This window comes from Salmo trutta, chromosome 26 (genome assembly GCF_901001165.1).
Source record: "Salmo trutta chromosome 26, fSalTru1.1, whole genome shotgun sequence".
In the NCBI taxonomy this organism is placed as follows: domain Eukaryota; kingdom Metazoa; phylum Chordata; class Actinopteri; order Salmoniformes; family Salmonidae; genus Salmo; species Salmo trutta.
In genome coordinates this window covers 15,270,977-15,282,188 of record NC_042982.1, presented here as the reverse complement: position 1 = coordinate 15,282,188, position 11,212 = coordinate 15,270,977, and the positions used below count along the sequence as shown (strand labels likewise).

The following is an 11,212-nucleotide window of genomic DNA, read 5'->3' as shown; positions in this document are numbered from 1 at the left end:
ACAGGCAGGATATAACCCCACCCACTTTGCCAAAGCACAGCCCCCACACCACTAGAGGGATGTCTACAACCACCAACTTACCGTCCGAAGACAAGGCCGAGTATAGCCCACAAAAATCTCCGCCATGGCACAACCCAAGGGGGGGCGCCAACCCAGACAGGAAGACCACGTCAGTGACTCAACCCACTCAAGTGACACACCCCTCCCATGGACGGCATGGAAGAACACCAGTAAGTCAGTGACTCAGCCCCTGTAATAGGGTTAGAGGCAGAGAATCCCAGTGGAAAGAGGGGAACCGGCAAGGCAGAGACAGCAAGGGCGGATCGGTGCTCCAGCCTTTCCGTTCACCTTCACACTCCTGGGCCAGACTATACTTAATCATAGGACCTACTGAAGAGATAAGTCTTCAGTAAAGACTTAAAGGTTGAGACTGAGTCTGCGTCTCTCACATGGGTAGGCAGACCATTCCATAAAAATTGAGCTCTATAGGAGAAAGCCCTACCTCCAGCCGTTTGCTTAGAAATTCTAGGGACAATTAGGAGGCCTGCGTCTTGTGACCGTAGCGTACGTGTAGGTATGTACGGCAGGACCAAATCGGAAAGATAGGTAGGAGCAAGCCCATGTAATGCTTTGTAGGTTAGCAGTAAAACCTTGAAATCAGCCCTTGCCTTAACAGGAAGCCAGTGTAGGGAGGCTAGCACTGGAGTAATATGATCAAATTTTTTGGTTCTAGTCAGGATTCTAGCAGCCGTATTTAGCACTAACTGAAGTTTGTTTAGTGCTTTATCCGGGTAGCCGGAAAGTAGAGCATTGCAGTAGTCCAGCCTAGAAGTAACAAAAGCATGGATTAATTTTTCTGCGTCATTTTTGGACAGAAAGTTTCTGATTTTTGCAATGTTACGTAGATGGAAAAAAGCTGTCCTTGAAACAGTCTTGATATGTTCTTCAAAAGAGAGATCAGGGTCCAGAGTAACGCCGAGGTCCTTCACAGTTTTATTTGAGACGACTGTACAACCATCCAGATTAATTGTCAGATTGAACAGAATATCTCTTTGTTTCTTGGGACCTAGAACAAGCATTTCTGTTTTGTCCGAGTTTAAAAGTACAAAGTTTGCAGCCATCCACTTCCTTACTTCCTTATGATTAGCATTTTAATGAGGGAAATAAGTATTTGACCCCTCTGCAAAACATGACTTAGTACTTGGTGGCAAAACGCTTGTTGGCAATCACAGAGGTCAGACGTTTCTTGTAGTTGGCCACCAGGTTTGCACACATCTCAGGAGGGATTTTGTCCCACTCCTCTTTGCAGATCTTCTCCAAGTCATTAAGGTTTTCAGGCTGACGTTTGGCAGCTCGAACCTTCAGCTCCCTCCACAGATTTTCTATGGGATTAAGGTCTGGAGACTGGCTAGGCCACTCCAGGACCTTAATGTGCTTCTTCTTGAGCCACTCCTTTGTTGCCTTGGCCATGTGTTTTGGGTCATTGTCATGCTGGAATACCCATCCACGACCCATTTTCAATACCCTGGCTGAGGGAAGGAGGTTCTCACCCAAGATTTGACGGTACATGGCCCCGTCCATCGTCCCTTTGATGCGGTGAAGTTGTCCTGTCCCCTTAGCAGAAAAACACCCCAGAGCATAATGTTTCCACCTCCATGTTTGACGGTGGAGATGGTGTTCTTGGGGTCATAGGCAGCATTTCTCCTCCTCCAAACACGGCGAGTTGAGTTGATGTCAAAGAGCTCCATTTTGGTCTCATCTGACCACAACACTTTCACCAGTTGTCCTCTGAGTCATTCATATGTTCATTGGCAAACTTCAGATGGGCATGTATATGTATTCTTGAGTAGGGAGACCTTGCGGGCGCTGCAGCATTTCAGTCCTTCACGGCGTAGTGTGTGACCAATTGTTTTCTTGGTGACTATGGTCCCAGCTGCCTTGAGATCATTGACAAGATCCTCCTGTGTAGTTCTGGGCTGATTCCTCACTGTTTTCATGATAATTGCAACTCTACGAGGTGAGATCTTGCATGGAGCCCCAGGCCGAGGGATATTGACAGTTCTTTTGTGTTTCTTCCATTTGTGAATAATCGCACCAAATGTTGTCACCTTCTCACCAAGCTGCTTGGCGATGGTCTTGTAGCCCATTCCAGCCTTGTGTAGGTCAACAATCTTGTCCCTGACATCCTTGGAGAACTCTTTGGTCTTGGCCATAGTGGAGAGTTTGGAATCTGATTGATTGATTGCTTCTGTGGACAGGTGTCTTTTTTACAGGTAACAAGCTGCGGTTAGGAGCACTCCCTTTAAGAGTGTGCTCCTAATCTCAGCTCGTTACCTGTATAAAAGACACCTGGGAGCCAGAAATCTTTCTGATTGAGATGGGGTCAAATACTTATTTCCCTCATTAAAATGCAAATCAATTTATAACGTTTCTGACATGCGTTTTTCTGGATATTTTTGTTGTTATTCTGTCTCTCACTGTTCAAATAAACCTACCATTAAAATTATAGACTGATCATTTCTTTGTCAGTGGGCAAACGTACAAAATCAGCAGGGGATCAAATACTTTTTCCCCCCACTGTATATATATTATTACAGCACAGTACTACACTTTAATACCCTTTAAATGCTTATATTTATAACTGTCTGTTGTAGGAAAGACTGTATTCATATAAAAAAAATATTGTTTTAAATCAACTGCAGACACACCCCCTCCGAAAAGCCCATTGTTTTGAAATGCACACGTCTTTCCTGAAACATTTCTCTGAGAAAAGACAGATTCCTTTCGTTAAAAGGTGAGATACAATTTTAAAACCCTTTATTTAATTCTAAATATTTAGTGCAGACCTTTTAAAACATTCTATAATTAGTTAAACATTTTTACTATTCCTTTCTTACAGAAAAAGGGGGGTTAGCCCAGACACCCGTCTCTAATTCACTATAGGGTTAGCCCAGACACCCGTCTCTAATTCACTATAGGGTTAGCCCAGACACCCGTCTCTAATTCACTATAGAGTTAGCCCAGACACCCGTCTCTAATTCACTATAGGGTTAGCCCAGACACCCGTCTCTAATTCACTATAGGGTTAGCCCAGACACCCGTCTCTAATTCACTATAGGGTTAGCCCAGACACCCGTCTCTAATTCACTATAGGGTTAGCCCAGACACCCGTCTCTAATTCACTATAGAGTTAGCCCAGACACCCGTCTCTAATTCACTATAGGGTTAGCCCAGACACCCGTCTCTAATTCACTGTCGTCAAGACAGGCTCTCTTGCTCGCAAGATATCCCGCACACTCCACGTTCCGTAAGTTTTCATTCCCTGGATAGATCAAACGTCTTGCCATTATTCCCTTGTTCACGATGTTGGAAAAGATTGTCCAGCTGTTTCATCAGTGTCAGCAATATATGATAATCGCCCCACTTAAAGCTAAAGACAGGCATAAAATAGTTCACATCCTTGCAGGCTTTGGAAAATACATATGATCTGATTTTGTAACATTTGAACTATCATATTGGGCACATGCTAAAATTGTCACTTTGGAGTCAGGGCTATACGCCATTGAAGAGATTCTTATGGCTTTCAAATCATCGCGCTGATCGACACTACCTCTTCCAACGCGTAGCTGGGCAGGGATGTACCACTCAGGGTGTGTTCGATCTGACATAGCGCTAGCCATATCTTAAGCCATTCTCTCATACGTAGCGCAGGAGAAAAACCCCCGGGTTTTGTTTGATAAAGGGGCTGTGGCCGCTGTCTGTGGAAATCTTCACAGTTGAATCCCCTGGTTGGAATATGTAACCCATATGTCCCTCACTCATATCCGAAACGCCTTTAAAACATTCAGGGGCCTCACACAAAATGTCCTCTATGTTTTTGTCATTGTCACAACTTCCGCCGAAGTTGGTGCCTCTCCTTGCTCGGGAGGCGTTCGGTGGTCAACGTCACCGGCTTTTAGCCGCCACCGATCTACATTTCTTTGTCCATTTGTTTTGTCTTGATTGTACACACCTGGTTTCCATTACGTTATAATTTATTCCCCATTTAACCCTCTGGTTCCCACATGGTTTTGTGCGTGTTTGTTCTTTATTAAGTGATCGCTCTTTTGTGTCGAGCTGGATTGTTTTCCCTGTATGGAATTAGTTTGTGATTATTTTGAGTAAAACACGTTTTTTACTCAGTTCTGTGTCATGCTCCTGACTCCGCCCTACCCGCTGCACACTGACACTTGACAGAAACACGCACCTCTCTATGGAGTCAGCAGGTACACCCAGTCCTCCGTTACCGGTGGAGGAGCGTGTCCAGCAGCACGTGACGATGCTCCAAAATCTTGGCACAGCCATGGATTGCGTGCTGCACACCATGGAGCGATGGGAGAGAGAGGATTTTCCCACACCTCCATCCACTTCACCCCAACCCACACCGCTGTCCACTCCTCCGTCACCTGAACCCAGTGGGATTCGGCTCTCGCTACCGAGGGCATATGATGGGACGGCTGCTGGGTGCCAGGGGTTCCTGCTCCAGTTGGAGCTCTACCTGGCGACCGTCCACTCGGCTCCCTCGGGACACGAGAGCGTGTCCGCCCTCATCTCCTGTTTGTCGGGGAGAGGACTTGAGTGGGCCAACGCCGTATGGGGGAGAGAAGGCACAGCGTTAGTCCACTACGAGGATTTCACCCGCCTCTTCCAGGCAGTATTCGATCATCCACCTGAGGGGAGAGCGGCGGGGGAACGGTTGTTCCATCTTCGACAGGGGATGAGGAGCGCACAGGACTTTGCACTGGACTTCAAAACCCTGGCAGCCAGCGCGGGATGGAATGAAAGGGCCCTGATCGACCATTACCGGTGCAGTTTACGTGAGGATGTTCGTCGGGAGCTGGCATGCAGGGACACCACCCTTACCCTCGACCAGCTGGTGGATTTATCCATCCGGCTGGATAACCTATTGGCCACCCGTGGACGTCCGGATCGGGGCCTGTCCATTCCATCCCCCAGCACCTCCGACCCTACACCTATGGAGCTCGGAGGTGCTGCTCTGAGGGCGACCGTTTCCTGCACCACATCTGGCCGCAGAGGGCACACTGCTGGTCGGTGCTGGGGAGGTTCCCCAGGGAGTCGAGGCAGCAGGCAGGGCACTGGTGGATCATCCCAGGTGAGTAGGCACCCGACTCACCCAGAGCTCCCTGTTGCGCACATGTGTGTGTGTATAGAATTTCCTTCGTTTTCCCCGCATTCCCAGCATAAGGCGCTAGTAGATTCAGGCACAGCTGGGAACTTTACTGACCGTTCATTTGCACTTAGATTAGGGATCCCTATTGCTCCTGTTGATGTGTCCTTCCCTGCACATGCCTTAGATAGTCGTCCTTTGGGGTCGGGGCTGATTAGGGAGGTCACAGCTCCACTATGTATGATAACGCAGGAGGGTCATGAGGAGAGAATTAGTCTCTTCCTGATCGATTCTCCTGCGTTTCCTGTGGTGGTTGGGCCTTCCCTGGTTGGCCTATCATGACCCCACTATTTTGTGGCAACAGAGGGCTCTCAAGGGATGGTCACATCAGTGCTCAGGGAGATGTTTAGGTGTTTCCATATGTTACGAATCCCTTTGGCCCTCCAGTCTAGGGGGGATGGAAACGAGACCCGTAACATAACTCATTCAAATCATAATAGTGAAAAGAAACAGAGAACTAATAACCACAGACAACTTAAATTTACCGTCAAACACTATAGGTTTATTGTTAAACACACGGTCAGGGGGGCGGGAAGAGGGGCTGAGCTGGACCCAAGGAAAGAAACAATAATCCAAAAACACCCCTAAGCTAGACTAGCCTACTTCAATAACAGCTAGCTAACTAACCAAAAATACAGTGGGTGGTCCGCCCAGTTCTAAATAGTGTATTTAGATAGGTGCACATAGGTGCAACTACGGTGGAAAGACCAAACCAGGTCTCCACCATGCACATCCCCCCTGAATATGCCGATTTGGCTCTCGCCTTCTGTAAGAAGAAGGTGACTCAACTACCACTCCATCGACGGGGTGATTGTGCGATAAATCTCCTGGTAGACGCAGCACCTCCCTGGAGTCACGTGTATCCTCTGTCACAGGAGGAGACAGCGGCTATGGAAACACATGTCTCCGAATCTCTGGGACAGGGATACATTCGGCCTTCCACTTCACCTGCCTCCTCGAGTTTCTTTCTTGTGAAGAAGAAGGATGGAGGTTTACACCCGTGTATTGACTATCAAGGTATAAATCAGATCACGGTGAAGTACAGTTACCCGCTGCCTCTCATAGCCAGTGTAACAGAGTCATTGCACGGGGCGCGCTTCTTCACAAAATTGGATCTTAGGAGCGCTTACAACCTGGTGTGTATTCTGGAGGGGGATGAGTGGAAGACGGCATTTAGTACCACCTCTGGGCACTATGAGTACCTCGTCAAGCCATACGGGTTGATGAATGCTCCATTAGTCTTCCAATCCTTTGTAGACAAGATTTTCAGGGACCTGCACTGGCAGGGTGTAGTGGTGTATATAGATGACATTCTAATATACTCCGCTACATGCGCCGAGCATGTGTTCCTGGTGCGCAGGGTGCTTGGTCGACTGTTGGAGCATGACCTGTACGTCAAGGCTGAGAAATGTCTGTTCTTCCAACAGTCCGTCTCCTTCCTAGGGTACCGCCTTTCCACGTCAGGGGTGGAGATGGAAAATGACCGCATTTCAGCCGTGCGTAATTGGCCGACTCCAACCACGGTAAAGGAGGTGCAGCGGTTCTTAGGGTTTGCCAACTACTACTGTAGGTTTATCCATGGCTTTGGTCAGGTAGCGGCTCCCATTACCTCCTTGCTGAAGGGGGGACCGGTGTGACTGCAGTGGTCAGCTGGGGCGGACAGGGCTTTTGGTCACCTGAAGGCTCTGTTTACCTCTGCTCCCGTGCTGGCTCATCCTGACCCCTCCTTGGCATTTATAGTAGAGGTGGACGCGTCCGAGGCTGAGATAGGAGCTGTGCTGTCTCAGAGCTTGGGTACGCCACCAAAGCGCCGCCCCTGTGCTTTCTTTTCGAAGAAGCTCAGCCCGGCGGAGCGAAACTATGATGTGGCGGACCGGGAGCTGTTGGCTGTTGTCAAGGCTCTGAAGGCATTGGCTTGAGGGGGCTAAACACCCTTTCCTCATTTGGACTGACCACCGCAATCTGGAGTACATCCGGGCGGCGAGGAGACTGAACCCTCGCCATGCAAGGTGGGCCATGTTTTTCACCCGTTTTGTTTTCACCCTACCCTACAGACCAGGTTCCCAGAACGCTAAGGCAAACACACTGTCCCGGATATATGACACAGAGGAGCGGTCCACAGATCCCACTTCCATACTTCCGGCTTCTTGCCTGGTGGCACGGGAGGTAGACGCGGACATTGAGCGGGCGTTACGTACAGAGCCCACTCCCACCCAGTGTCCAGTTGGGCGTCTGTACGTTCCGTCTGATGTCCACGATCGTTTGATCTGTTGGGCTCACACGTCACCCTCCTCTGGTCATCCTGGCATCGGTCGGACAGTGCGCTGTCTTAGTGGGAAGTACTGGTGGCCCACTTTAGCTAAGGACGTGAGGGTTTATGTTTCCTCCTGCTCGGTGTGTGCCCAGTGCAAGGCACCTAGACACCTGGTGTCTCAACGGCCGTGGTCACATCTATCGATGGATTTCGTGACGGATCTTCCTCCGTCACAAGGAAACACCACGATCCTGGTCGTTGTGGATCGGTTTTCTAAGTCCTGCCGTCTCCTTCCTTTGCCCGGTCTCCCTACGGCTCTACAGACTGCGGAGGCCCTGTTTACACACGTCTTCCAGCACTACGGGGTGCCTGAGGACATAGTGTCTGATCGGGGTCTCCAGTTCACGTCGAGGGTCTGGAGGGTGTTTATGGAACGTCTCGGTCAGCCTTACCTCATGTTTTCACTCCGAGAGTAACGGGCAGGTGGAGAGAGTTAACCAGGATGTGGGTAGGTTTCTGCGGTCCTATTGCCAGGACCGGCCAGGGGAGTGGGCGGCTTTCATTCCCTGGGCAGAGATGGCCCAAAACTCCCTCCGCCACTCCTCCACTAACCTGTCTCCTTTTCAGTGTGTCCTAGGTTATCAGCCGGTCCTGGCACCAGAGCCAGATTGAGGCACCTGCGGTGGATGAATGTTTTCGGCGCTCGGAGGAGACATGGGACGCTGCCCATGTGCGCCTGCAACGGGCCATCAGGCGGCAGAAGGCGAGTGCCGACCACCACCGCAGTGAGGCCCCGGTGTATGCACCGGGGGACTGGGTCTGGCTCTCGACCCGAAACCTACCCCTTCGCCTGCCCTGTCGGAAGCTGGGTCCGCGGTTTGTGGGGCCATTTAAAGTCCCGAGGCGACTGAACGAGTTTTGTTATAGGTTACAGCTCCCCCTGATTACCGTATTAACCCCTTGTTCCATGTGTCTCTCCTCAGACCGGTGGTGGCTGGTCCGCTCCAGCAGTCTGAGGTGCGGTAGATTCCTCCGCCCCCTCTGGACATGAAGGGGGCCCCGGCGATACTGTGTGGGTACCTCATGTAGTGGGAGGGGTACGGTCCGGAGGAGAGATGCTGGGTGCCGGTGAAGGACATCCTGGACCCTTCCTTAAGAATTTCTGCAAGAATTTCACCGTCTCCATCCGGATCGTCCTGCGCCTCGTCCTCCGGGTCGTCCCCGAGGCCGGTGTCGGCGTGCGGGGGGGAGGGGTTAACTGTCACGACTTCCGCCGAAGTTGGTGCCTCTCCTTGTTCGGGCAGCATTCGGCGGTCAACTTCACCGGCTTTCTAGCCGCCACCGATCTACATTTCTTTGTCCATTTGTTTTGTCTTGATTGTACACACCTGGTTTCCATTACGTTATCATTTATTCCCTATTTAACCCTCTAGTTCCCACATGGTTTTGTGCGTGTTTGTTCTTTGTTAAGTGGTCGCTCTTTTGTGTCGAGCTGGATTGTTTTCCCTGTATGGAATTAGTTTGTGATTATTTCGAGTAAAGTACATTTTTTTACTCAGTTCTGTGTCCTGTGCCTGACTCCGTCCTACCCGCTGCACACTGACACTTGACAGTCATTGTGTTCTTGACACGAGGCACAAAGTACACCTACAATTGGCCTAGGAGACATGTTTAATTTGCTGTTTAATGTTGTGGGTTTATTTTTAATTTCTTGTTTAGTGTTCTGGGGTTTATTTATAATGCGTCTGCCCCACAATACCCCCGGACATTCCTGACTCATAGACAACAGCTCTAAGGTCACTACAACATGATGGGGGCCATACTCTTTGAAATGTTCAAACACATCCCCCAGTTCAACGAGGTCCCTAAACATCAATCATCATGACAGCTTCAAAGGAACAGATGCACTATATGCTTAAATAAACACTCACTCTAAAGCGTGCGAACCGAACGACAGTATGCCCATATATGGGCGCTCCCTAGAGCACGTGAGAACTTATAGGCATTCACACGTGACCCATGACCTAAGGTTATAAATCACACGTTTGACGTGTGCCGTCTACTGTATTCTCTCTGCCAGATACTGCCATGGGTGCTTAGCCCAGGAAGAGACCCACTGTCTTACATAAAGCCTTTCAATATACTCCTGAGCCTATATCTTGGAACTCATTTCTTGCCACAGTGTGACATCAAAACGTACACGCAAAACAATCTAGATTTATTTTTTCAAGAATAGTGTTTTAATGAAAAACTTTGATTCCAGAAAGTTACATCATTTACTTTAGAGCTTGAAAGATGTCTCAAGGGTTGCAGGTGAATTTCATTATCTTCTTACATCTGCAGAGGGGAAAATGCAATGAATAGATAGATACAGTACATGTAAGAAATGAATGATTTAACGAACTGACCAGCATTTAGGGAAAAGGATTGAAGGAATATTGACTCAGTTAACTAAATAATGTATAGTACATACTGTATAGTATATGAGTCAGACACACTACATTACCAAAAGTATGTGGACAACTACTCATTAAACATCTCATTCAAAAATCATGGGCATTAATATGGAGTTGGTCCCCCTTTGCTGCTATAACAACCTCCACGCTACATGCTTCAGCAATCGGCAGTCCTGTTTTGTGACCTTGTGTGGCCTAAAATTTTGCAGCTGGGCTGTTGTTGCTCCAAGACGTTTCCACTTCAGAACAGCAGCACTTACAGTTGACCGGGACAGCTCTTGCAGAGCAGAAATTGTATTAACTGACTATGACGGTGCCACATTGAAAGTCACTAAGGTCTTCAGTAAGGCTATTCTACTGCCAACGTTTCTCTATGGAGATTGCATGGCTGTGTGTTCGATTTTATACACCTGTCAGTAACGGGTGTGGCTGAAATTGAAGAATCCACAAATAGTTTTGTGCAGTACATTTGTAAAGTATTCAGACCCCTTGAACTTTTTCCATATTTTGTTATGTTACAGACCTATTATAAAATGGATAAAACATAACAAATGTCATCAATCTACACACAATACCCCTAAATGACAAAGCAAAAACTATAATTTTTTATGAAATATCACATTTACATAAGTATTCAGACCTTTTACTCAGAACTTTGTTAAAGCACTTTTGGCAGCGATTACAGCCTCAAGTCTTCTACAAGCTTGGCACACTTCTCTGCAGATCCTCTCAAGCTCTGTCACGTTGGATGGTGAGTGTCGCTGTACAGCTATTTTCAGGTCTCTCCAGAGATCAAATCAAATTGTATTGGTCACATACACATGGTTAGCAGATGTTAATGCGAGTGTAGCGAAATGCTTGTGCTTCTAGTTCCGACAGTGCAGTAATATCTAACAAGTCATTTAACAATTCCCCAACAACTACCTAATACACACAAATCTACAGGGGTAAATGAGAATATGTACATAAATGTATGGATGAGCGATGGCCGAGCGGCATAGGCAAGGTGCAATAAATATAAAATACAGTATATACTGTACATATGGTATGAGTAATGTAAGATATGTAAATGTTGTTAAAGTGGTATTATTTAAAGTGACTAGTGATCCATTTATTAAAGTGGCCAGTGATTGCATCTCAATGTAGGCAGCAGCCTCTCTGTGTTAGTGATGGCTGTTTAACAGTCTGATAGCCTTGAGATAGAAGCTGTTTTTCAGTCTCTCGGTACCAGCTTTGATGCACCTGTACTGACCTTGCCTTCTGTATGGTAGCGGT

General features: G+C 48.1%; 1 protein-coding gene across 4 annotated transcripts in view; it reads right to left on the bottom strand.

The window, feature by feature from the left end:
* Positions 1–9,696: 9,696 nt before the first annotated feature.
* Positions 9,697–11,212, bottom strand: part of LOC115163231 (alpha-2-macroglobulin-like) — a 41,056-nt gene continuing 39,540 nt past the window's right edge. For all 4 annotated transcript variants that reach the window (XM_029714948.1, XM_029714950.1, XM_029714949.1 and 1 more), the window contains one exon: positions 9,697–9,818. The gene's annotated coding sequence lies outside the window, so the exon portion shown is untranslated. The remainder of the gene's footprint in view (positions 9,819–11,212) is intronic.